Genomic DNA, 21,279 nt, shown 5'->3' with positions numbered 1-21,279 from the left:
TCAACGGAACAGTCCGCTAGGAAGGTCTAAAGAGTCGCACAACGACTAAAGAGAGCGCTGACCCCGACGTGATTTGAACACGCAACCTTCTGATCTGGAGTCAGACGCGCTACCGTTGCGCCACGAGGTCACCTCTGCCAGCCTTTTCTCGAAGGGATTCAGGACAGATTCCTTGCCAAAGCAACTAAGTCTAGATTCAGGACAGGACAGATTCCTCGCTAAAGCGTCAAAGTCTAGATTCTGAACTTGCTATGCAGGAGAGGGCTGTGAGAGGTCTTGGAGGTCTTTTTTGAAAGAAAGACTACAACAAAACCTATGACTAGATTAGCAGAGATGGAATATTGACCTAAGGTCATGTTACCATTGTCATGAATGGAGTCGGGAAGGACTTTAAGGCCCTTAAGCCAGGTTATTTGCGACTGCCTCGTAGGTGTTTCGCATGGGTATTAAACAGAGCAAGAAAATCAGCAGATCTGGCATCTTAATCAACGAAACAGTCCGCTAGGAAGGTCTAAAGAGTCGCACAATAACTAAAGAGACCGCTGACCCCGACGAGATTTGAACACGCAACCTCCTGATCTGGAGTCAGACGCGCTACCGTTGCGCCACGAGGTCACCTCTGCCAGGATTGTCTCGAAGGGATTCAGGACAGATTCCTTGCAAAAGCAACTAAGTCTAGATTCAGGACTGGACAGGACAGATTCCTCGCTAAAGCGTCTAAGTCTAGATTCTGAACTTGCTATGCAGGAGAGGGCTATGAGGAGAGGTCTTGGAGGTCTTTTTTGAAAGAAAGACTATAACACAACCTACTGACTAGATTAGCAGAGATGGAATATTGACCTAAGGTCGTGTTACCATTGTAATGAATGGAGTCGGGAAGGACTTTAAGGCCCTAAAGCCAGGTTATTTGCAACTGCCTCGTAGGTGTTTCGCATGGGTATTGAACAAAGCAAGAAAATCAGCAGCTCTGGCATTTTCATCAACGGAACAGTCCGCTAGGAAGGTCTAAAGAGTCGCACAACGACTAAAGAGAGCGCTGACCCCGACGTGATTTGAACACGCAACCTTCTGATCTGGAGTCAGACGCGCTAACGTTGCGCCACGAGGTCACCTCTGCCAGCCTTTTCTCGAAGGGATTCAGGACAGATTCCTTGCCAAAGCAACTAAGTCTAGATTCAGGACAGGACAGATTCCTCGCTAAAGCGTCAAAGTCTAGATTCTGAACTTGCTATGCAGGAGAGGGCTGTGAGAGGTCTTGGAGGTCTTTTTTGAAAGAAAGACTACAACAAAACCTATGACTAGATTAGCAGAGATGGAATATTGACCTAAGGTCATGTTACCATTGTCATGAATGGAGTCGGGAAGGACTTTAAGGCCCTTAAGCCAGGTTATTTGCGACTGCCTCGTAGGTGTTTCGCATGGGTATTAAACAGAGCAAGAAAATCAGCAGATCTGGCATCTTAATCAACGAAACAGTCCGCTAGGAAGGTCTAAAGAGTCGCACAATAACTAAAGAGACCGCTGACCCCGACGTGATTTGAACACGCAACCTCCTGATCTGGAGTCAGACGCGCTACCGTTGCGCCACGAGGTCACCTCTGCCAGGATTGTCTCGAAGGGATTCAGGACAGATTCCTTGCAAAAGCAACTAAGTCTAGATTCAGGACAGGACAGGACAGATTCCTCGCTAAAGCGTCTAAGTCTAGATTCTGAACTTGCTATGCAGGAGAGGGCTATGAGGAGAGGTCTTGGAGGTCTTTTTTGAAAGAAAGACTATAACACAACCTACTGACTAGATTAGCAGAGATGGAATATTGACCTAAGGTCGTGTTACCATTGTAATGAATGGAGTCGGGAAGGACTTTAAGGCCCTAAAGCCAGGTTATTTGCAACTGCCTCGTAGGTGTTTCGCATGGGTATTGAACAAAGCAAGAAAATCAGCAGCTCTGGCATTTTCATCAACGGAACAGTCCGCTAGGAAGGTCTAAAGAGTCGCACAACGACTAAAGAGAGCGCTGACCCCGACGTGATTTGAACACGCAACCTTCTGATCTGGAGTCAGACGCGCTACCGTTGCGCCACGAGGTCACCTCTGCCAGCCTTTTCTCGAAGGGATTCAGGACAGATTCCTTGCCAAAGCAACTAAGTCTAGATTCAGGACAGGACAGATTCCTCGCTAAAGCGTCAAAGTCTAGATTCTGAACTTGCTATGCAGGAGAGGGCTGTGAGAGGTCTTGGAGGTCTTTTTTGAAAGAAAGACTACAACAAAACCTATGACTAGATTAGCAGAGATGGAATATTGACCTAAGGTCATGTTACCATTGTCATGAATGGAGTCGGGAAGGACTTTAAGGCCCTTAAGCCAGGTTATTTGCGACTGCCTCGTAGGTGTTTCGCATGGGTATTAAACAGAGCAAGAAAATCAGCAGATCTGGCATCTTAATCAACGAAACAGTCCGCTAGGAAGGTCTAAAGAGTCGCACAATAACTAAAGAGACCGCTGACCCCGACGAGATTTGAACACGCAACCTCCTGATCTGGAGTCAGACGCGCTACCGTTGCGCCACGAGGTCACCTCTGCCAGGATTGTCTCGAAGGGATTCAGGACAGATTCCTTGCAAAAGCAACTAAGTCTAGATTCAGGACAGGACAGGACAGATTCCTCGCTAAAGCGTCTAAGTCTAGATTCTGAACTTGCTATGCAGGAGAGGGCTATGAGGAGAGGTCTTGGAGGTCTTTTTTGAAAGAAAGACTATAACACAACCTACTGACTAGATTAGCAGAGATGGAATATTGACCTAAGGTCGTGTTACCATTGTCATGAATGGAGTCGGGAAGGACTTTAAGGCCCTAAAGCCAGGTTATTTGCAACTGCCTCGTAGGTGTTTCGCATGGGTATTGAACAAAGCAAGAAAATCAGCAGCTCTGGCATTTTCATCAACGGAACAGTCCGCTAGGAAGGTCTAAAGAGTCGCACAATAACTAAAGAGAGCGCTGACCCCGACGTGATTTGAACACGCAACCTTCTGATCTGGAGTCAGACGCGCTACCGTTGCGCCACGAGGTCACCTCTGCCAGCCTTTTCTCGAAGGGATTCAGGACAGATTCCTTGCCAAAGCAACTAAGTCTAGATTCAGGACAGGACAGATTCCTCGCTAAAGCGTCAAAGTCTAGATTCTGAACTTGCTATGCAGGAGAGGGCTGTGAGAGGTCTTGGAGGTCTTTTTTGAAAGAAAGACTACAACAAAACCTATGACTAGATTAGCAGAGATGGAATATTGACCTAAGGTCATGTTACCATTGTCATGAATGGAGTCGGGAAGGGACTTTAAGGCCCTTAAGCCAGGTTATTTGCGACTGCCTCGTAGGTGTTTCGCATGGGTATTAAACAGAGCAAGAAAATCAGCAGATCTGGCATCTTAATCAACGGAACAGTCCGCTAGGAAGGTCTAAAGAGTCGCACAATGACTAAAGAGACCGCTGACCCCGACGTGATTTGAACACGCAACCTCCTGATCTGGAGTCAGACGCGCTACCGTTGCGCCACGAGGTCACCTCTGCCAGGACTTGTCTCGAAGGGATTCAGGACAGATTCCTTGCAAAAGCAACTAAGTCTAGATTCAGGACAGGACAGGACAGATTCCTCGCTAAAGCGTCTAAGTCTAGATTCTGAACTTGCTATGCAGGAGAGGGCTATGAGGAGAGGTCTTGGAGGTCTTTTTTGAAAGAAAGACTATAACACAACCTACTGACTAGATTAGCAGAGATGGAATATTGACCTAAGGTCGTGTTACCATTGTCATGAATGGAGTCGGGAAGGACTTTAAGGCCCTAAAGCCAGGTTATTTGCAACTGCCTCGTAGGTGTTTCGCATGGGTATTGAACAAAGCAAGAAAATCAGCAGCTCTGGCATTTTCATCAACGGAACAGTCCGCTAGGAAGGTCTAAAGAGTCGCACAACAACTAAAGAGAGCGCTGTCCCCGACGTGAATTGAACACGCAACCGTCTGATCTGGAGTCAGACGCGCTAACGTTGCGCCACGAGGTCACCTCTAGCAGCCTTTTCTCGAAGGGATTCAGGACAGATTCCTTGCCAAAGCAACTAAGTCTAGATTCAGGACAGGACAGATTCCTCGCTAAAGCGTCAAAGTCTAGATTCTGAACTTGCTATGCAGGAGAGGGCTGTGAGAGGTCTTGGAGGTCTTTTTTGAAAGAAAGACTACAACAAAACCTATGACTAGATTAGCAGAGATGGAATATTGACCTAAGGTCATGTTACCATTGTCATGAATGGAGTCGGGAAGGACTTTAAGGCCCTTAAGCCAGGTTATTTGCGACTGCCTCGTAGGTGTTTCGCATGGGTATTAAACAGAGCAAGAAAATCAGCAGATCTGGCATCTTAATCAACGAAACAGTCCGCTAGGAAGGTCTAAAGAGTCGCACAATAACTAAAGAGACCGCTGACCCCGACGTTGATTTGAACACGCAACCTCCTGATCTGGAGTCAGACGCGCTACCGTTGCGCCACGAGGTCACCTCTGCCAGGACTGTCTCGAAGGGATTCAGGACAGATTCCTTGCAAAAGCAACTAAGTCTAGATTCAGGACAGGACAGGACAGATTCCTCGCTAAAGCGTCTAAGTCTAGATTCTGAACTTGCTATGCAGGAGAGGGCTATGAGGAGAGGTCTTGGAGGTCTTTTTTGAAAGAAAGACTATAACACAACCTACTGACTAGATTAGCAGAGATGGAATATTGACCTAAAGTTCGTGTTACCATTGTAATGAATGGAGTCGGGAAGGACTTTAAGGCCCTAAAGCCAGGTTATTTGCAACTGCCTCGTAGGTGTTTCGCATGGGTATTGAACAAAGCAAGAAAATCAGCAGCTCTGGCATTTTCATCAACGGAACAGTCCGCTAGGAAGGTCTAAAGAGTCGCACAACAACTAAAGAGAGCGCTGACCCCGACGTGATTTGAACACGCAACCTTCTGATCTGGAGTCAGACGCGCTACCGTTGCGCCACGAGGTCACCTCTGCCAGCCTTTTCTCGAAGGGATTCAGGACAGATTCCTTGCCAAAGCAACTAAGTCTAGATTCAGGACAGGACAGATTCCTCGCTAAAGCGCCAAAGTCTAGATTCTGAACTTGCTATGCAGGAGAGGGCTGTGAGAGGTCTTGGAGGTCTTTTTTGAAAGAAAGACTACAACAAAACCTATGACTAGATTAGCAGAGATGGAATGTTGACCTAAGGTCATGTTACCATTGTCATGAATGGAGTCGGGAAGGACTTTAAGGCCCTTAAGCCAGGTTATTTGCGACTGCCTCGTAGGTGTTTCGCATGGGTATTAAACAGAGCAAGAAAATCAGCAGATCTGGCATCTTAATCAACGGAACAGTCCGCTAGGAAGGTCTAAAGAGTTGCACAATGACTAAAGAGACCGCTGACCCCGACGTGATTTGAATACGCAACCTCCTGATCTGGAGTCAGACGCGCTACCGTTGGTCACCTCTGCCAGTATTGTCTCGAAGGGATTCAGGACAGATTCCTTGCAAAAGCAACTAAGTCTAGATTCAGGACCGTTGGTCACCTCTGCCAGGATTGTCTCGAAGGGATTCAGGACAGATTCCTTGCAAAAGCAACTAAGTCTAGATTCAGGACAGGACAGGACAGATTCCTCGCTAAAGCGTCTAAGTCTAGATTCTGAACTTGCTATGCAGGAGAGGGCTATGAGGAGAGGTCTTGGAGGTCTTTTTTGAAAGAAAGACTATAAAACAACCTACTGACTAGATTAGCAGAGATGGAATATTGACCTAAGGTCGTGTTACCATTGTAATGAATGGAGTCGGGAAGGACTTTAAGGCCCTAAAGCAAGGTTATTTGCAACTGCCTCGTAGGTGTTTCGCATGGGTATTGAACAAAGCAAGAAAATCAGCAGCTCTGGCATTTTCATCAACGGAAAAGTCCGCTAGGAAGGTCTAAAGAGTCGCACAACGACTAAAGAGAGCGCTGACCCCGACGTGATTTGAACACACAACCTTCTGATCTGGAGTCAGACGTGCTACCGTTGCACCACGAGGTCACCTCTGCCAGCCTTTTCTCGAAGGGATTCAGGACAGATTCCTTGCCAAAGCAACTAAGTCTAGATTCAGGACAGGACAGATTCCTCGCTAAAGCGTCAAAGTCTAGATTCTGAACTTGCTATGCAGGAGAGGGCTGTGAGAGGTCTTGGAGGTCTTTTTTGAAAGAAAGACTACAACAAAACCTATGACTAGATTAGCAGAGATGGAATATTGACCTAAGGTCATGTTACCATTGTCATGAATGGAGTCGGGAAGGACTTTAAGGCCCTTAAGCCAGGTTATTTGCGACTGCCTCGTAGGTGTTTCGCATGGGTATTAAACAGAGCAAGAAAATCAGCAGATCTGGCATCTTAATCAACGGAACAGTCCACTAGGAAGGTCTAAAGAATAGCACAATGACTAAAGAGACCGCTGACCCCGACGTGATTTGAACACGCAACCTCCTGATCTGGAGTCAGACGCGCTACCGTTGCGCCACGAGGTCACCTCTGCCAGGATTGTCTCGAAGGGATTCAGGACAGATTTCTTGCAAAAGCAACTAAGTCTAGATTCAGGACAGGACAGGACAGATTCCTCGCTAAAGCGTCTAAGTCTAGATTCTGAACTTGCTATGCAGGAGAGGGCTATGAGGAGAGGTCTTGGAGGTCTTTTTTGAAAGAAAGACTATAACACAACCTACTGACTAGATTAGCAGAGATGGAATATTGACCTAAGGTCGTGTTACCATTGTAATGAATGGAGTCGGGAAGGACTTTAAGGCCCTAAAGCCAGGTTATTTGCAACTGCCTCGTAGGTGTTTCGCATGGGTATTGAACAAAGCAAGAAAATCAGCAGCTCTGGCATTTTCATCAACGGAACAGTCCGCTAGGAAGGTCTAAAGAGTCGCACAACGACTAAAGAGAGCGCTGACCCCGACGTGATTTGAACACGCAACCTTCTGATCTGGAGTCAGACGCGCTACCATTGCGCAACGAGGTCACCTCTGCCAGCCTTTTCTCGAAGGGATTCAGGACAGATTCCTTGCCAAAGCAACTAAGTCTAGATTCAGGACAGGACAGATTCCTCGCTAAAGCGTCAAAGTCTAGATTCTGAACTTGCTATGCAGGAGAGGGCTGTGAGAGGTCTTGGAGGTCTTTTTTGAAAGAAAGACTACAACAAAACCTATGACTAGATTAGCAGAGATGGAATATTGACCTAAGGTCATGTTACCATTGTCATGAATGGAGTCGGGAAGGACTTTAAGGCCCTTAAGCCAGGTTATTTGCGACTGCCTCGTAGGTGTTTCGCATGGGTATTAAACAGAGCAAGAAAATCAGCAGATCTGGCATCTTAATCAACGAAACAGTCCGCTAGGAAGGTCTAAAGAGTCGCACAATAACTAAAGAGACCGCTGACCCCGACGTGATTTGAACACGCAACCTCCTGATCTGGAGTCAGACGCGCTACCGTTGCGCCACGAGGTCACCTCTGCCAGGCTTGTCTCGAAGGGATTCAGGACAGATTCCTTGCAAAAGCAACTAAGTCTAGATTCAGGACAGGACAGGACAGATTCCTCGCTAAAGCGTCTAAGTCTAGATTCTGAACTTGCTATGCAGGAGAGGGCTATGAGGAGAGGTCTTGGAGGTCTTTTTTGAAAGAAAGACTATAACACAACCTACTGACTAGATTAGCAGAGATGGAATATTGACCTAAGGTCGTGTTACCATTGTAATGAATGGAGTCGGGAAGGACTTTAAGGCCCTAAAGCCAGGTTATTTGCAACTGCCTCGTAGGTGTTTCGCATGGGTATTGAACAAAGCAAGAAAATCAGCAGCTCTGGCATTTTCATCAACGGAACAGTCCGCTAGGAAGGTCTAAAGAGTCGCACAACGACTAAAGAGAGCGCTGACCCCGACGTGATTTGAACACGCAACCTTCTGATCTGGAGTCAGACGCGCTACCGTTGCGCCACGAGGTCACCTCTGCCAGCCTTTTCTCGAAGGGATTCAGGACAGATTCCTTGCCAAAGCAACTAAGTCTAGATTCAGGACAGGACAGATTCCTCGCTAAAGCGTCAAAGTCTAGATTCTGAACTTGCTATGCAGGAGAGGGCTGTGAGAGGTCTTGGAGGTCTTTTTTGAAAGAAAGACTACAACAAAACCTATGACTAGATTAGCAGAGATGGAATATTGACCTAAGGTCATGTTACCATTGTCATGAATGGAGTCGGGAAGGACTTTAAGGCCCTTAAGCCAGGTTATTTGCGACTGCCTCGTAGGTGTTTCGCATGGGTATTAAACAGAGCAAGAAAATCAGCAGATCTGGCATCTTAATCAACGAAACAGTCCGCTAGGAAGGTCTAAAGAGTCGCACAATAACTAAAGAGACCGCTGACCCCGACGTTGATTTGAACACGCAACCTCCTGATCTGGAGTCAGACGCGCTACCGTTGCGCCACGAGGTCACCTCTGCCAGGATTGTCTCGAAGGGATTCAGGACAGATTCCTTGCAAAAGCAACTAAGTCTAGATTCAGGACAGGACAGGACAGATTCCTCGCTAAAGCGTCTAAGTCTAGATTCTGAACTTGCTATGCAGGAGAGGGCTATGAGGAGAGGTCTTGGAGGTCTTTTTTGAAAGAAAGACTATAACACAACCTACTGACTAGATTAGCAGAGATGGAATATTGACCTAAGGTCGTGTTACCATTGTAATGAATGGAGTCGGGAAGGACTTTAAGGCCCTAAAGCCAGGTTATTTGCAACTGCCTCGTAGGTGTTTCGCATGGGTATTGAACAAAGCAAGAAAATCAGCAGCTCTGGCATTTTCATCAACGGAACAGTCCGCTAGGAAGGTCTAAAGAGTCGCACAACGACTAAAGAGAGCGCTGACCCCGACGTGATTTGAACACGCAACCTTCTGATCTGGAGTCAGACGCGCTACCGTTGCGCCACGAGGTCACCTCTGCCAGCCTTTTCTCGAAGGGATTCAGGACAGATTCCTTGCCAAAGCAACTAAGTCTAGATTCAGGACAGGACAGATTCCTCGCTAAAGCGTCAAAGTCTAGATTCTGAACTTGCTATGCAGGAGAGGGCTGTGAGAGGTCTTGGAGGTCTTTTTTGAAAGAAAGACTACAACAAAACCTATGACTAGATTAGCAGAGATGGAATATTGACCTAAGGTCATGTTACCATTGTCATGAATGGAGTCGGGAAGGACTTTAAGGCCCTTAAGCCAGGTTATTTGCGACTGCCTCGTAGGTGTTTCGCATGGGTATTAAACAGAGCAAGAAAATCAGCAGATCTGGCATCTTAATCAACGAACAGTCCGCTAGGAAGGTCTAAAGAGTCGCACAATAACTAAAGAGACCGCTGACCCCGACGTGATTTGAACACGCAACCTCCTGATCTGGAGTCAGACGCGCTACCGTTGCGCCACGAGGTCACCTCTGCCAGGATTGTCTCGAAGGGATTCAGGACAGATTCCTTGCAAAAGCAACTAAGTCTAGATTCAGGACAGGACAGGACAGATTCCTCGCTAAAGCGTCTAAGTCTAGATTCTGAACTTGCTATGCAGGAGAGGGCTATGAGGAGAGGTCTTGGAGGTCTTTTTTGAAAGAAAGACTATAACACAACCTACTGACTAGATTAGCAGAGATGGAATATTGACCTAAGGTCGTGTTACCATTGTAATGAATGGAGTCGGGAAGGACTTTAAGGCCCTAAAGCCAGGTTATTTGCAACTGCCTCGTAGGTGTTTCGCATGGGTATTGAACAAAGCAAGAAAATCAGCAGCTCTGGCATTTTCATCAACGGAACAGTCCGCTAGGAAGGTCTAAAGAGTCGCACAACGACTAAAGAGAGCGCTGACCCCGACGTGATTTGAACACGCAACCTTCTGATCTGGAGTCAGACGCGCTACCGTTGCGCCACGAGGTCACCTCTGCCAGCCTTTTCTCGAAGGGATTCAGGACAGATTCCTTGCCAAAGCAACTAAGTCTAGATTCAGGACAGGACAGATTCCTCGCTAAAGCGTCAAAGTCTAGATTCTGAACTTGCTATGCAGGAGAGGGCTGTGAGAGGTCTTGGAGGTCTTTTTTGAAAGAAAGACTACAACAAAACCTATGACTAGATTAGCAGAGATGGAATATTGACCTAAGGTCATGTTACCATTGTCATGAATGGAGTCGGGAAGGACTTTAAGGCCCTTAAGCCAGGTTATTTGCGACTGCCTCGTAGGTGTTTCGCATGGGTATTAAACAGAGCAAGAAAATCAGCAGATCTGGCATCTTAATCAACGGAACAGTCCGCTAGGAAGGTCTAAAGAGTCGCACAATGACTAAAGAGACCGCTGACCCCGACGTGATTTGAACACGCAACCTCCTGATCTGGAGTCAGACGCGCTACCGTTGCGCCACGAGGTCACCTCTGCCAGGATTGTCTCGAAGGGATTCAGGACAGATTCCTTGCAAAAGCAACTAAGTCTAGATTCAGGACAGGACAGGACAGATTCCTCGCTAAAGCGTCTAAGTCTAGATTCTGAACTTGCTATGCAGGAGAGGGCTATGAGGAGAGGTCTTGGAGGTCTTTTTTGAAAGAAAGACTATAACACAACCTACTGACTAGATTAGCAGAGATGGAATATTGACCTAAGGTCGTGTTACCATTGTAATGAATGGAGTCGGGAAGGACTTTAAGGCCCTAAAGCCAGGTTATTTGCAACTGCCTCGTAGGTGTTTCGCATGGGTATTGAACAAAGCAAGAAAATCAGCAGCTCTGGCATTTTCATCAACGGAACAGTCCGCTAGGAAGGTCTAAAGAGTCGCACAACGAACTAAAGAGAGCGCTGACCCCGACGTGATTTGAACACGCAACCTTCTGATCTGGAGTCAGACGCGCTACCGTTGCGCCACGAGGTCACCTCTGCCAGCCTTTTCTCGAAGGGATTCAGGACAGATTCCTTGCCAAAGCAACTAAGTCTAGATTCAGGACAGGACAGATTCCTCGCTAAAGCGTCAAAGTCTAGATTCTGAACTTGCTATGCAGGAGAGGGCTGTGAGAGGTCTTGGAGGTCTTTTTTGAAAGAAAGACTACAACAAAACCTATGACTAGATTAGCAGAGATGGAATATTGACCTAAGGTCATGTTACCATTGTCATGAATGGAGTCGGGAAGGACTTTAAGGCCCTTAAGCCAGGTTATTTGCGACTGCCTCGTAGGTGTTTCGCATGGGTATTAAACAGAGCAAGAAAATCAGCAGATCTGGCATCTTAATCAACGGAACAGTCCGCTAGGAAGGTCTAAAGAGTCGCACAATGACTAAAGAGACCGCTGACCCCGACGTGATTTGAACACGCAACCTCCTGATCTGGAGTCAGACGCGCTACCGTTGCGCCACGAGGTCACCTCTGCCAGCCTTTTCTCGAAGGGATTCAGGACAGATTCCTTGCCAAAGCAACTAAGTCTAGATTCAGGACAGGACAGATTCCTCGCTAAAGCGTCTAAGTCTAGATTCTGAACTTGCTATGCAGGAGAGGGCTATGAGGAGAGGTCTTGGAGGTCTTTTTTGAAAGAAAGACTATAACACAACCTACTGACTAGATTAGCAGAGATGGAATATTGACCTAAGGTCGTGTTACCATTGTCATGAATGGAGTCGGGAAGGACTTTAAGGCCCTTAAGCCAGGTTATTTGCGACTGCCTCGTAGGTGTTTCGCATGGGTATTAAACAGAGCAAGAAAATCAGCAGATCTGGCATCTTAATCAACGGAACAGTCCGCTAGGAAGGTCTAAAGAGTCGAACAATGACTAAAGAGACCGCTGACCCCGACGTGATTTGAACACGCAACCTTCTGATCTGGAGTCAAACGCGCTACCGTTGCGCCACGAGGTCACCTCTGCCAGGTTTTTCTCGAAGGGATTCAGGACAGATTCCTTGCAAAAGCAACTAAGTCTAGATTCAGGACAGGACAGGACAGATTCCTCGCTAAAGCGTCTAAGTCTAGATTCTGAACTTGCTATGCAGGAGAGGGCTATGAGGAGAGGTCTTGGAGGTCTTTTTTGAAAGAAAGACTATAACACAACCTACTGACTAGATTAGTAGAGATGGAATATTGACCTAAGGTCGTGTTACCATTGTAATGAATGGAGTCGGGAAGGACTTTAAGGCCCTAAAGCCAGGTTATTTGCAACTGTCTCGTAGGTGTTTCGCATGGGTATTGAACAAAGCAAGAAAATCAGCAGCTCTGGCATTTTCATCAACGGAACAGTCCGCTAGGAAGGTCTAAAGAGTCGCACAACGACTAAAGAGAGCGCTGACCCCGACGTGATTTGAACACGCAACCTTCTGATCTGGAGTCAGACGCGCTACCGTTGCGCCACGAGGTCACCTCTGCCAGCCTTTTCTCGAAGGGATTCAGGACAGATTCCTTGCCAAAGCAACTAAGTCTAGATTCAGGACAGGACAGATTCCTCGCTAAAGCGTCAAAGTCTAGATTCTGAACTTGCTATGCAGGAGAGGGCTGTGAGAGGTCTTGGAGGTCTTTTTTGAAAGAAAGACTACAACAAAACCTATGACTAGATTAGCAGAGATGGAATATTGACCTAAGGTCATGTTACCATTGTCATGAATGGAGTCGGGAAGGACTTTAAGGCCCTTAAGCCAGGTTATTTGCGACTGCCTCGTAGGTGTTTCGCATGGGTATTAAACAGAGCAAGAAAATCAGCAGATCTGGCATCTTAATCAACGGAACAGTCCGCTAGGAAGGTCTAAAGAGTCGCACAATGACTAAAGAGACCGCTGACCCCGACGTGATTTGAACACGCAACCTCCTGATCTGGAGTCAGACGCGCTACCGTTGCGCCACGAGGTCACCTCTGCCAGGACTTGTCTCGAAGGGATTCAGGACAGATTCCTTGCAAAAGCAACTAAGTCTAGATTCAGGACAGGACAGGACAGATTCCTCGCTAAAGCGTCTAAGTCTAGATTCTGAACTTGCTATGCAGGAGAGGGCTATGAGGAGAGGTCTTGGAGGTCTTTTTTGAAAGAAAGACTATAACACAACCTACTGACTAGATTAGCAGAGATGGAATATTGACCTAAGGTCGTGTTACCATTGTCATGAATGGAGTCGGGAAGGACTTTAAGGCCCTAAAGCCAGGTTATTTGCAACTGCCTCGTAGGTGTTTCGCATGGGTATTGAACAAAGCAAGAAAATCAGCAGCTCTGGCATTTTCATCAACGGAACAGTCCGCTAGGAAGGTCTAAAGAGTCGCACAACGACTAAAGAGAGCGCTGACCCCGACGTGATTTGAACACGCAACCTTCTGATCTGGAGTCAGACGCGCTACCGTTGCGCCACGAGGTCACCTCTGCCAGCCTTTTCTCGAAGGGATTCAGGACAGATTCCTTGCCAAAGCAACTAAGTCTAGATTCAGGACAGGACAGATTCCTCGCTAAAGCGTCAAAGTCTAGATTCTGAACTTGCTATGCAGGAGAGGGCTGTGAGAGGTCTTGGAGGTCTTTTTTGAAAGAAAGACTACAACAAAACCTATGACTAGATTAGCAGAGATGGAATATTGACCTAAGGTCATGTTACCATTGTCATGAATGGAGTCGGGAAGGACTTTAAGGCCCTTAAGCCAGGTTATTTGCGACTGCCTCGTAGGTGTTTCGCATGGGTATTAAACAGAGCAAGAAAATCAGCAGATCTGGCATCTTAATCAACGGAACAGTCCGCTAGGAAGGTCTAAAGAGTCGCACAATGACTAAAGAGACCGCTGACCCCGACGTGATTTGAACACGCAACCTCCTGATCTGGAGTCAGACGCGCTACCGTTGCGCCACGAGGTCACCTCTGCCAGGATTGTCTCGAAGGGATTCAGGACAGATTCCTTGCAAAAGCAACTAAGTCTAGATTCAGGACAGGACAGGACAGATTCCTCGCTAAAGCGTCTAAGTCTAGATTCTGAACTTGCTATGCAGGAGAGGGCTATGAGGAGAGGTCTTGGAGGTCTTTTTTGAAAGAAAGACTATAACACAACCTACTGACTAGATTAGCAGAGATGGAATATTGACCTAAGGTCGTGTTACCATTGTCATGAATGGAGTCGGGAAGGACTTTAAGGCCCTAAAGCCAGGTTATTTGCAACTGCCTCGTAGGTGTTTCGCATGGGTATTGAACAAAGCAAGAAAATCAGCAGCTCTGGCATTTTCATCAACGGAACAGTCCGCTAGGAAGGTCTAAAGAGTCGCACAACGACTAAAGAGAGCGCTGACCCCGACGTGATTTGAACACGCAACCTTCTGATCTGGAGTCAGACGCGCTACCGTTGCGCCACGAGGTCACCTCTGCCAGCCTTTTCTCGAAGGGATTCAGGACAGATTCCTTGCCAAAGCAACTAAGTCTAGATTCAGGACAGGACAGATTCCTCGCTAAAGCGTCAAAGTCTAGATTCTGAACTTGCTATGCAGGAGAGGGCTGTGAGAGGTCTTGGAGGTCTTTTTTGAAAGAAAGACTACAACAAAACCTATGACTAGATTAGCAGAGATGGAATATTGACCTAAGGTCATGTTACCATTGTCATGAATGGAGTCGGGAAGGACTTTAAGGCCCTTAAGCCAGGTTATTTGCGACTGCCTCGTAGGTGTTTCGCATGGGTATTAAACAGAGCAAGAAAATCAGCAGATCTGGCATCTTAATCAACGGAACAGTCCGCTAGGAAGGTCTAAAGAGTCGCACAATGACTAAAGAGACCGCTGACCCCGACGTGATTTGAACACGCAACCTCCTGATCTGGAGTCAGACGCGCTACCGTTGCGCCACGAGGTCACCTCTGCCAGGATTGTCTCGAAGGGATTCAGGACAGATTCCTTGCAAAAGCAACTAAGTCTAGATTCAGGACAGGACAGGACAGATTCCTCGCTAAAGCGTCTAAGTCTAGATTCTGAACTTGCTATGCAGGAGAGGGCTATGAGGAGAGGTCTTGGAGGTCTTTTTTGAAAGAAAGACTATAACACAACCTACTGACTAGATTAGCAGAGATGGAATATTGACCTAAGGTCGTGTTACCATTGTAATGAATGGAGTCGGGAAGGACTTTAAGGCCCTAAAGCCAGGTTATTTGCAACTGCCTCGTAGGTGTTTCGCATGGGTATTGAACAAAGCAAGAAAATCAGCAGCTCTGGCATTTTCATCAACGGAACAGTCCGCTAGGAAGGTCTAAAGAGTCGCACAACGACTAAAGAGAGCGCTGACCCCGACGTGATTTGAACACGCAACCTTCTGATCTGGAGTCAGACGCGCTACCGTTGCGCCACGAGGTCACCTCTGCCAGCCTTTTCTCGAAGGGATTCAGGACAGATTCCTTGCCAAAGCAACTAAGTCTAGATTCAGGACAGGACAGATTCCTCGCTAAAGCGTCAAAGTCTAGATTCTGAACTTGCTATGCAGGAGAGGGCTGTGAGAGGTCTTGGAGGTCTTTTTTGAAAGAAAGACTACAACAAAACCTATGACTAGATTAGCAGAGATGGAATATTGACCTAAGGTCATGTTACCATTGTCATGAATGGAGTCGGGAAGGACTTTAAGGCCCTTAAGCCAGGTTATTTGCGACTGCCTCGTAGGTGTTTCGCATGGGTATTAAACAGAGCAAGAAAATCAGCAGATCTGGCATCTTAATCAACGGAACAGTCCGCTAGGAAGGTCTAAAGAGTCGCACAATGACTAAAGAGACCGCTGACCCCGACGTGATTTGAACACGCAACCTCCTGATCTGGAGTCAGACGCGCTACCGTTGCGCCACGAGGTCACCTCTGCCAGGCTTGTCTCGAAGGGATTCAGGACAGATTCCTTGCAAAAGCAACTAAGTCTAGATTCAGGACAGGACAGGACAGATTCCTCGCTAAAGCGTCTAAGTCTAGATTCTGAACTTGCTATGCAGGAGAGGGCTATGAGGAGAGGTCTTGGAGGTCTTTTTTGAAAGAAAGACTATAACACAACCTACTGACTAGATTAGCAGAGATGGAATATTGACCTAAGGTCGTGTTACCATTGTAATGAATGGAGTCGGGAAGGACTTTAAGGCCCTAAAGCCAGGTTATTTGCAACTGCCTCGTAGGTGTTTCGCATGGGTATTGAACAAAGCAAGAAAATCAGCAGCTCTGGCATTTTCATCAACGGAACAGTCCGCTAGGAAGGTCTAAAGAGTCGCACAACGACTAAAGAGAGCGCTGACCCCGACGTGATTTGAACACGCAACCTTCTGATCTGGAGTCAGACGCGCTACCGTTGCGCCACGAGGTCACCTCTGCCAGCCTTTTCTCGAAGGGATTCAGGACAGATTCCTTGCCAAAGCAACTAAGTCTAGATTCAGGACAGGACAGATTCCTCGCTAAAGCGTCAAAGTCTAGATTCTGAACTTGCTATGCAGGAGAGGGCTGTGAGAGGTCTTGGAGGTCTTTTTTGAAAGAAAGACTACAACAAAACCTATGACTAGATTAGCAGAGATGGAATATTGACCTAAGGTCATGTTACCATTGTCATGAATGGAGTCGGGAAGGACTTTAAGGCCCTTAAGCCAGGTTATTTGCGACTGCCTCGTAGGTGTTTCGCATGGGTATTAAACAGAGCAAGAAAATCAGCAGATCTGGCATCTTAATCAACGGAACAGTCCGCTAGGAAGGTCTAAAGAGTCGCACAATGACTAAAGAGACCGCTGACCCCGACGTGATTTGAACACGCAACCTCCTGATCTGGAGTCAGACGCGCTACCGTTGCGCCACGAGGTCACCTCTGCCAGGATTGTCTCGAAGGGATTCAGGACAGATTCCTTGCAAAAGCAACTAAGTCTAGATTCAGGACAGGACAGGACAGATTCCTCGCTAAAGCGTCTAAGTCTAGATTCTGAACTTGCTATGCAGGAGAGGGCTATGAGGAGAGGTCTTGGAGGTCTTTTTTGAAAGAAAGACTATAACACAACCTACTGACTAGATTAGCAGAGATGGAATATTGACCTAAGGTCGTGTTACCATTGTAATGAATGGAGTCGGGAAGGACTTTAAGGCCCTAAAGCCAGGTTATTTGCAACTGCCTCGTAGGTGTTTCGCATGGGTATTGAACAAAGCAAGAAAATCAGCAGCTCTGGCATTTTCATCAACGGAACAGTCCGCTAGGAAGGTCTAAAGAGTCGCACAACGACTAAAGAGAGCGCTGACCCCGACGTGATTTGAACACGCAACCTTCTGATCTGGAGTCAGACGCGCTACCGTTGCGCCACGAGGTCACCTCTGCCAGCCTTTTCTCGAAGGGATTCAGGACAGATTCCTTGCCAAAGCAACTAAGTCTAGATTCAGGACAGGACAGATTCCTCGCTAAAGCGTCAAAGTCTAGATTCTGAACTTGCTATGCAGGAGAGGGCTGTGAGAGGTCTTGGAGGTCTTTTTTGAAAGAAAGACTACAACAAAACCTATGACTAGATTAGCAGAGATGGAATATTGACCTAAGGTCATGTTACCATTGTCATGAATGGAGTCGGGAAGGACTTTAAGGCCCTTAAGCCAGGTTATTTGCGACTGCCTCGTAGGTGTTTCGCATGGGTATTAAACAGAGCAAGAAAATCAGCAGATCTGGCATCTTAATCAACGGAACAGTCCGCTAGGAAGGTCTAAAGAGTCGCACAATGACTAAAGAGACCGCTGACCCCGACGTGATTTGAACACGCAACCTCCTGATCTGGAGTCAGACGCGCTACCGTTGCGCCACGAGGTCACCTCTGCCAGGATTGTCTCGAAGGGATTCAGGACAGATTCCTTGCAAAAGCAACTAAGTCTAGATTCAGGACAGGACAGGACAGATTCCTCGCTAAAGCGTCTAAGTCTAGATTCTGAACTTGCTATGCAGGAGAGGGCTATGAGGAGAGGTCTTGGAGGTCTTTTTTGAAAGAAAGACTATAACACAACCTACTGACTAGATTAGCAGAGATGGAATATTGACCTAAGGTCGTGTTACCATTGTAATGAATGGAGTCGGGAAGGACTTTAAGGCCCTAAAGCCAGGTTATTTGCAACTGCCTCGTAGGTGTTTCGCATGGGTATTGAACAAAGCAAGAAAATCAGCAGCTCTGGCATTTTCATCAACGGAACAGTCCGCTAGGAAGGTCTAAAGAGTCGCACAACGACTAAAGAGAGCGCTGACCCCGACGTGATTTGAACACGCAACCTTCTGATCTGGAGTCAGACGCGCTACCGTTGCGCCACGAGGTCACCTCTGCCAGCCTTTTCTCGAAGGGATTCAGGACAGATTCCTTGCCAAAGCAACTAAGTCTAGATTCAGGACAGGACAGATTCCTCGCTAAAGCGTCAAAGTCTAGATTCTGAACTTGCTATGCAGGAGAGGGCTGTGAGAGGTCTTGGAGGTCTTTTTTGAAAGAAAGACTACAACAAAACCTATGACTAGATTAGCAGAGATGGAATATTGACCTAAGGTCATGTTACCATTGTCATGAATGGAGTCGGGAAGGACTTTAAGGCCCTTAAGCCAGGTTATTTGCGACTGCCTCGTAGGTGTTTCGCATGGGTATTAAACAGAGCAAGAAAATCAGCAGATCTGGCATCTTAATCAACGGAACAGTCCGCTAGGAAGGTCTAAAGAGTCGCACAATGACTAAAGAGACCGCTGACCCCGACGTGATTTGAACACGCAACCTCCTGATCTGGAGTCAGACGCGCTACCGTTGCGCCACGAGGTCACCTCTGCCAGGATTGTCTCGAAGGGATTCAGGACAGATTCCTTGCAAAAGCAACTAAGTCTAGATTCAGGACAGGACAGGACAGATTCCTCGCTAAAGCGTCTAAGTCTAGATTCTGAACTTGCTATGCAGGAGAGGGCTATGAGGAGAGGTCTTGGAGGTCTTTTTTGAAAGAAAGACTATAACACAACCTACTGACTAGATTAGCAGAGATGGAATATTGACCTAAGGTCGTGTTACCATTGTAATGAATGGAGTCGGGAAGGACTTTAAGGCCCTAAAGCCAGGTTATTTGCAACTGCCTCGTAGGTGTTTCGCATGGGTATTGAACAAAGCAAGAAAATCAGCAGCTCTGGCATTTTCATCAACGGAACAGTCCGCTAGGAAGGTCTAAAGAGTCGCACAACGACTAAAGAGAGCGCTGACCCCGACGTGATTTGAACACGCAACCTTCTGATCTGGAGTCAGACGCGCTACCGTTGCGCCACGAGGTCACCTCTGCCAGCCTTTTCTCGAAGGGATTCAGGACAGATTCCTTGCCAAAGCAACTAAGTCTAGATTCAGGACAGGACAGATTCCTCGCTAAAGCGTCAAAGTCTAGATTCTGAACTTGCTATGCAGGAGAGGGCTGTGAGAGGTCTTGGAGGTCTTTTTTGAAAGAAAGACTACAACAAAACCTATGACTAGATTAGCAGAGATGGAATATTGACCTAAGGTCATGTTACCATTGTCATGAATGGAGTCGGGAAGGACTTTAAGGCCCTTAAGCCAGGTTATTTGCGACTGCCTCGTAGGTGTTTCGCATGGGTATTAAACAGAGCAAGAAAATCAGCAGATCTGGCATCTTAATCAACGGAACAGTCCGCTAGGAAGGTCTAAAGAGTCGCACAATGACTAAAGAGACCGCTGACCCCGACGTGATTTGAACACGCAACCTCCTGATCTGGAGTCAGACGCGCTACCGTTGCGCCACGAGGTCACCTCTGCCAGGATTGTCTCGAAGGGATTCAGGACAGATTCCTTGCAAAAGCAACTAAGTCTAGATTCAGGACAGGACAGGACAGATTCCTCGCTAAAGCGTCTAAGTCTAGATTCTGAACTTGCTATGCAGGAGAGGGCTATGAGGAGAGGTCTTGGAGGTCTTTTTTGAAAGAAAGACTATAACACAACCTACTGACTAGATTAGCAGAGATGGAATATTGACCTAAGGTCGTGTTACCATTGTAATGAATGGAGTCGGGAAGGACTTTAAGGCCCTAAAGCCAGGTTATTTGCAACTGCCTCGTAGGTGTTTCGCATGGGTATTGAACAAAGCAAGAAAATCAGCAGCTCTGGCATTTTCATCAACGGAACAGTCCGCTAGGAAGGTCTAAAGAGTCGCACAACGACTAAAGAGAGCGCTGACCCCGACGTGATTTGAACACGCAACCTTCTGATCTGGAGTCAGACGCGCTACCGTTGCGCCACGAGGTCACCTCTGCCAGCCTTTTCTCGAAGGGATTCAGGACAGATTCCTTGCCAAAGCAACTAAGTCTAGATTCAGGACAGGACAGATTCCTCGCTAAAGCGTCAAAGTCTAGATTCTGAACTTGCTATGCAGGAGAGGGCTGTGAGAGGTCTTGGAGGTCTTTTTTGAAAGAAAGACTACAACAAAACCTATGACTAGATTAGCAGAGATGGAATATTGACCTAAGGTCATGTTACCATTGTCATGAATGGAGTCGGGAAGGACTTTAAGGCCCTTAAGCCAGGTTATTTGCGACTGCCTCGTAGGTGTTTCGCATGGGTATTAAACAGAGCAAGAAAATCAGCAGATCTGGCATCTTAATCAACGGAACAGTCCGCTAGGAAGGTCTAAAGAGTCGCACAATGACTAAAGAGACCGCTGACCCCGACGTGATTTGAACACGCAACCTCCTGATCTGGAGTCAGACGCGCTACCGTTGCGCCACGAGGTCACCTCTGCCAGGATTGTCTCGAAGGGATTCAGGACAGATTCCTTGCAAAAGCAACTAAGTCTAGATTCAGGACAGGACAGATTCCTCGCTAAAGCGTCTAAGTCTAGATTCTGAACTTGCTATGCAGGAGAGGGCTATGAGGAGAGGTCTTGGAGGTCTTTTTTGAAAGAAAGACTATAACACAACCTACTGACTAGATTAGCAGAGATGGAATATTGACCTAAGGTCGTGTTACCATTGTCATGAATGGAGTCGGGAAGGACTTTAAGGCCCTAAAGCCAGGTTATTTGCAACTGCCTCGTAGGTGTTTCGCATGGGTATTGAACAAAGCAAGAAAATCAGCAGCTCTGGCATTTTCATCAACGGAACAGTCCGCTAGGAAGGTCTAAAGAGTCGCACAACGACTAAAGAGAGCGCTGACCCCGACGTGATTTGAACACGCAACCTTCTGATCTGGAGTCAGACGCGCTACCGTTGCGCCACGAGGTCACCTCTGCCAGCCTTTTCTCGAAGGGAT

General features: G+C 47.1%; 40 non-coding genes across 40 annotated transcripts; all 40 read right to left on the bottom strand.

Moving 5' to 3' along the window:
* Positions 1-58: 58 nt before the first annotated feature.
* Positions 59-130, bottom strand: TRNAW-CCA (transfer RNA tryptophan (anticodon CCA)). Its single transcript has one exon. It is a non-coding gene; the product is annotated as a tRNA-Trp (tRNA).
* A 413-nt stretch (positions 131-543) lies between these two features.
* On the bottom strand, positions 544-615 carry TRNAW-CCA (transfer RNA tryptophan (anticodon CCA)). Its single transcript has one exon. It is a non-coding gene; the product is annotated as a tRNA-Trp (tRNA).
* Positions 616-1,037: 422 nt separating this feature from the next.
* On the bottom strand, positions 1,038-1,109 carry TRNAW-CCA (transfer RNA tryptophan (anticodon CCA)). Its single transcript has one exon. It is a non-coding gene; the product is annotated as a tRNA-Trp (tRNA).
* Positions 1,110-1,522: 413 nt separating this feature from the next.
* TRNAW-CCA (transfer RNA tryptophan (anticodon CCA)) lies at positions 1,523-1,594 on the bottom strand. The gene has a single exon. It is a non-coding gene; the product is annotated as a tRNA-Trp (tRNA).
* Positions 1,595-2,016: 422 nt separating this feature from the next.
* On the bottom strand, positions 2,017-2,088 carry TRNAW-CCA (transfer RNA tryptophan (anticodon CCA)). The gene has a single exon. It is a non-coding gene; the product is annotated as a tRNA-Trp (tRNA).
* Positions 2,089-2,501: 413 nt separating this feature from the next.
* Positions 2,502-2,573, bottom strand: TRNAW-CCA (transfer RNA tryptophan (anticodon CCA)). Its single transcript has one exon. It is a non-coding gene; the product is annotated as a tRNA-Trp (tRNA).
* A 422-nt stretch (positions 2,574-2,995) lies between these two features.
* TRNAW-CCA (transfer RNA tryptophan (anticodon CCA)) lies at positions 2,996-3,067 on the bottom strand. Its single transcript has one exon. It is a non-coding gene; the product is annotated as a tRNA-Trp (tRNA).
* Positions 3,068-3,481: 414 nt separating this feature from the next.
* TRNAW-CCA (transfer RNA tryptophan (anticodon CCA)) lies at positions 3,482-3,553 on the bottom strand. The gene has a single exon. It is a non-coding gene; the product is annotated as a tRNA-Trp (tRNA).
* Positions 3,554-4,957: 1,404 nt separating this feature from the next.
* On the bottom strand, positions 4,958-5,029 carry TRNAW-CCA (transfer RNA tryptophan (anticodon CCA)). Its single transcript has one exon. It is a non-coding gene; the product is annotated as a tRNA-Trp (tRNA).
* Positions 5,030-6,008: 979 nt separating this feature from the next.
* On the bottom strand, positions 6,009-6,080 carry TRNAW-CCA (transfer RNA tryptophan (anticodon CCA)). Its single transcript has one exon. It is a non-coding gene; the product is annotated as a tRNA-Trp (tRNA).
* Positions 6,081-6,493: 413 nt separating this feature from the next.
* TRNAW-CCA (transfer RNA tryptophan (anticodon CCA)) lies at positions 6,494-6,565 on the bottom strand. Its single transcript has one exon. It is a non-coding gene; the product is annotated as a tRNA-Trp (tRNA).
* A 422-nt stretch (positions 6,566-6,987) lies between these two features.
* On the bottom strand, positions 6,988-7,059 carry TRNAW-CCA (transfer RNA tryptophan (anticodon CCA)). The gene has a single exon. It is a non-coding gene; the product is annotated as a tRNA-Trp (tRNA).
* A 413-nt stretch (positions 7,060-7,472) lies between these two features.
* TRNAW-CCA (transfer RNA tryptophan (anticodon CCA)) lies at positions 7,473-7,544 on the bottom strand. The gene has a single exon. It is a non-coding gene; the product is annotated as a tRNA-Trp (tRNA).
* Positions 7,545-7,966: 422 nt separating this feature from the next.
* On the bottom strand, positions 7,967-8,038 carry TRNAW-CCA (transfer RNA tryptophan (anticodon CCA)). The gene has a single exon. It is a non-coding gene; the product is annotated as a tRNA-Trp (tRNA).
* Positions 8,039-8,946: 908 nt separating this feature from the next.
* TRNAW-CCA (transfer RNA tryptophan (anticodon CCA)) lies at positions 8,947-9,018 on the bottom strand. The gene has a single exon. It is a non-coding gene; the product is annotated as a tRNA-Trp (tRNA).
* Positions 9,019-9,430: 412 nt separating this feature from the next.
* TRNAW-CCA (transfer RNA tryptophan (anticodon CCA)) lies at positions 9,431-9,502 on the bottom strand. Its single transcript has one exon. It is a non-coding gene; the product is annotated as a tRNA-Trp (tRNA).
* Positions 9,503-9,924: 422 nt separating this feature from the next.
* On the bottom strand, positions 9,925-9,996 carry TRNAW-CCA (transfer RNA tryptophan (anticodon CCA)). Its single transcript has one exon. It is a non-coding gene; the product is annotated as a tRNA-Trp (tRNA).
* A 413-nt stretch (positions 9,997-10,409) lies between these two features.
* TRNAW-CCA (transfer RNA tryptophan (anticodon CCA)) lies at positions 10,410-10,481 on the bottom strand. The gene has a single exon. It is a non-coding gene; the product is annotated as a tRNA-Trp (tRNA).
* A 423-nt stretch (positions 10,482-10,904) lies between these two features.
* On the bottom strand, positions 10,905-10,976 carry TRNAW-CCA (transfer RNA tryptophan (anticodon CCA)). Its single transcript has one exon. It is a non-coding gene; the product is annotated as a tRNA-Trp (tRNA).
* A 413-nt stretch (positions 10,977-11,389) lies between these two features.
* On the bottom strand, positions 11,390-11,461 carry TRNAW-CCA (transfer RNA tryptophan (anticodon CCA)). The gene has a single exon. It is a non-coding gene; the product is annotated as a tRNA-Trp (tRNA).
* A 417-nt stretch (positions 11,462-11,878) lies between these two features.
* TRNAW-CCA (transfer RNA tryptophan (anticodon CCA)) lies at positions 11,879-11,950 on the bottom strand. The gene has a single exon. It is a non-coding gene; the product is annotated as a tRNA-Trp (tRNA).
* A 422-nt stretch (positions 11,951-12,372) lies between these two features.
* Positions 12,373-12,444, bottom strand: TRNAW-CCA (transfer RNA tryptophan (anticodon CCA)). Its single transcript has one exon. It is a non-coding gene; the product is annotated as a tRNA-Trp (tRNA).
* A 413-nt stretch (positions 12,445-12,857) lies between these two features.
* On the bottom strand, positions 12,858-12,929 carry TRNAW-CCA (transfer RNA tryptophan (anticodon CCA)). The gene has a single exon. It is a non-coding gene; the product is annotated as a tRNA-Trp (tRNA).
* A 423-nt stretch (positions 12,930-13,352) lies between these two features.
* On the bottom strand, positions 13,353-13,424 carry TRNAW-CCA (transfer RNA tryptophan (anticodon CCA)). Its single transcript has one exon. It is a non-coding gene; the product is annotated as a tRNA-Trp (tRNA).
* Positions 13,425-13,837: 413 nt separating this feature from the next.
* On the bottom strand, positions 13,838-13,909 carry TRNAW-CCA (transfer RNA tryptophan (anticodon CCA)). Its single transcript has one exon. It is a non-coding gene; the product is annotated as a tRNA-Trp (tRNA).
* Positions 13,910-14,331: 422 nt separating this feature from the next.
* TRNAW-CCA (transfer RNA tryptophan (anticodon CCA)) lies at positions 14,332-14,403 on the bottom strand. The gene has a single exon. It is a non-coding gene; the product is annotated as a tRNA-Trp (tRNA).
* Positions 14,404-14,816: 413 nt separating this feature from the next.
* On the bottom strand, positions 14,817-14,888 carry TRNAW-CCA (transfer RNA tryptophan (anticodon CCA)). The gene has a single exon. It is a non-coding gene; the product is annotated as a tRNA-Trp (tRNA).
* Positions 14,889-15,310: 422 nt separating this feature from the next.
* Positions 15,311-15,382, bottom strand: TRNAW-CCA (transfer RNA tryptophan (anticodon CCA)). The gene has a single exon. It is a non-coding gene; the product is annotated as a tRNA-Trp (tRNA).
* Positions 15,383-15,795: 413 nt separating this feature from the next.
* TRNAW-CCA (transfer RNA tryptophan (anticodon CCA)) lies at positions 15,796-15,867 on the bottom strand. Its single transcript has one exon. It is a non-coding gene; the product is annotated as a tRNA-Trp (tRNA).
* Positions 15,868-16,289: 422 nt separating this feature from the next.
* Positions 16,290-16,361, bottom strand: TRNAW-CCA (transfer RNA tryptophan (anticodon CCA)). The gene has a single exon. It is a non-coding gene; the product is annotated as a tRNA-Trp (tRNA).
* Positions 16,362-16,774: 413 nt separating this feature from the next.
* Positions 16,775-16,846, bottom strand: TRNAW-CCA (transfer RNA tryptophan (anticodon CCA)). Its single transcript has one exon. It is a non-coding gene; the product is annotated as a tRNA-Trp (tRNA).
* A 422-nt stretch (positions 16,847-17,268) lies between these two features.
* TRNAW-CCA (transfer RNA tryptophan (anticodon CCA)) lies at positions 17,269-17,340 on the bottom strand. The gene has a single exon. It is a non-coding gene; the product is annotated as a tRNA-Trp (tRNA).
* Positions 17,341-17,753: 413 nt separating this feature from the next.
* Positions 17,754-17,825, bottom strand: TRNAW-CCA (transfer RNA tryptophan (anticodon CCA)). Its single transcript has one exon. It is a non-coding gene; the product is annotated as a tRNA-Trp (tRNA).
* A 422-nt stretch (positions 17,826-18,247) lies between these two features.
* TRNAW-CCA (transfer RNA tryptophan (anticodon CCA)) lies at positions 18,248-18,319 on the bottom strand. Its single transcript has one exon. It is a non-coding gene; the product is annotated as a tRNA-Trp (tRNA).
* A 413-nt stretch (positions 18,320-18,732) lies between these two features.
* Positions 18,733-18,804, bottom strand: TRNAW-CCA (transfer RNA tryptophan (anticodon CCA)). The gene has a single exon. It is a non-coding gene; the product is annotated as a tRNA-Trp (tRNA).
* Positions 18,805-19,226: 422 nt separating this feature from the next.
* Positions 19,227-19,298, bottom strand: TRNAW-CCA (transfer RNA tryptophan (anticodon CCA)). The gene has a single exon. It is a non-coding gene; the product is annotated as a tRNA-Trp (tRNA).
* Positions 19,299-19,711: 413 nt separating this feature from the next.
* On the bottom strand, positions 19,712-19,783 carry TRNAW-CCA (transfer RNA tryptophan (anticodon CCA)). The gene has a single exon. It is a non-coding gene; the product is annotated as a tRNA-Trp (tRNA).
* Positions 19,784-20,205: 422 nt separating this feature from the next.
* Positions 20,206-20,277, bottom strand: TRNAW-CCA (transfer RNA tryptophan (anticodon CCA)). Its single transcript has one exon. It is a non-coding gene; the product is annotated as a tRNA-Trp (tRNA).
* Positions 20,278-20,690: 413 nt separating this feature from the next.
* TRNAW-CCA (transfer RNA tryptophan (anticodon CCA)) lies at positions 20,691-20,762 on the bottom strand. The gene has a single exon. It is a non-coding gene; the product is annotated as a tRNA-Trp (tRNA).
* Positions 20,763-21,179: 417 nt separating this feature from the next.
* TRNAW-CCA (transfer RNA tryptophan (anticodon CCA)) lies at positions 21,180-21,251 on the bottom strand. The gene has a single exon. It is a non-coding gene; the product is annotated as a tRNA-Trp (tRNA).
* Positions 21,252-21,279: the final 28 nt, after the last annotated feature.

The sequence above is a fragment of the Dendropsophus ebraccatus genome, chromosome 1 (genome assembly GCF_027789765.1).
Source record: "Dendropsophus ebraccatus isolate aDenEbr1 chromosome 1, aDenEbr1.pat, whole genome shotgun sequence".
NCBI lineage: Eukaryota > Metazoa > Chordata > Amphibia > Anura > Hylidae > Dendropsophus > Dendropsophus ebraccatus.
Note: the sequence above shows the minus strand (reverse complement) of the source record. Positions and strands in the feature narration are given on the sequence as shown.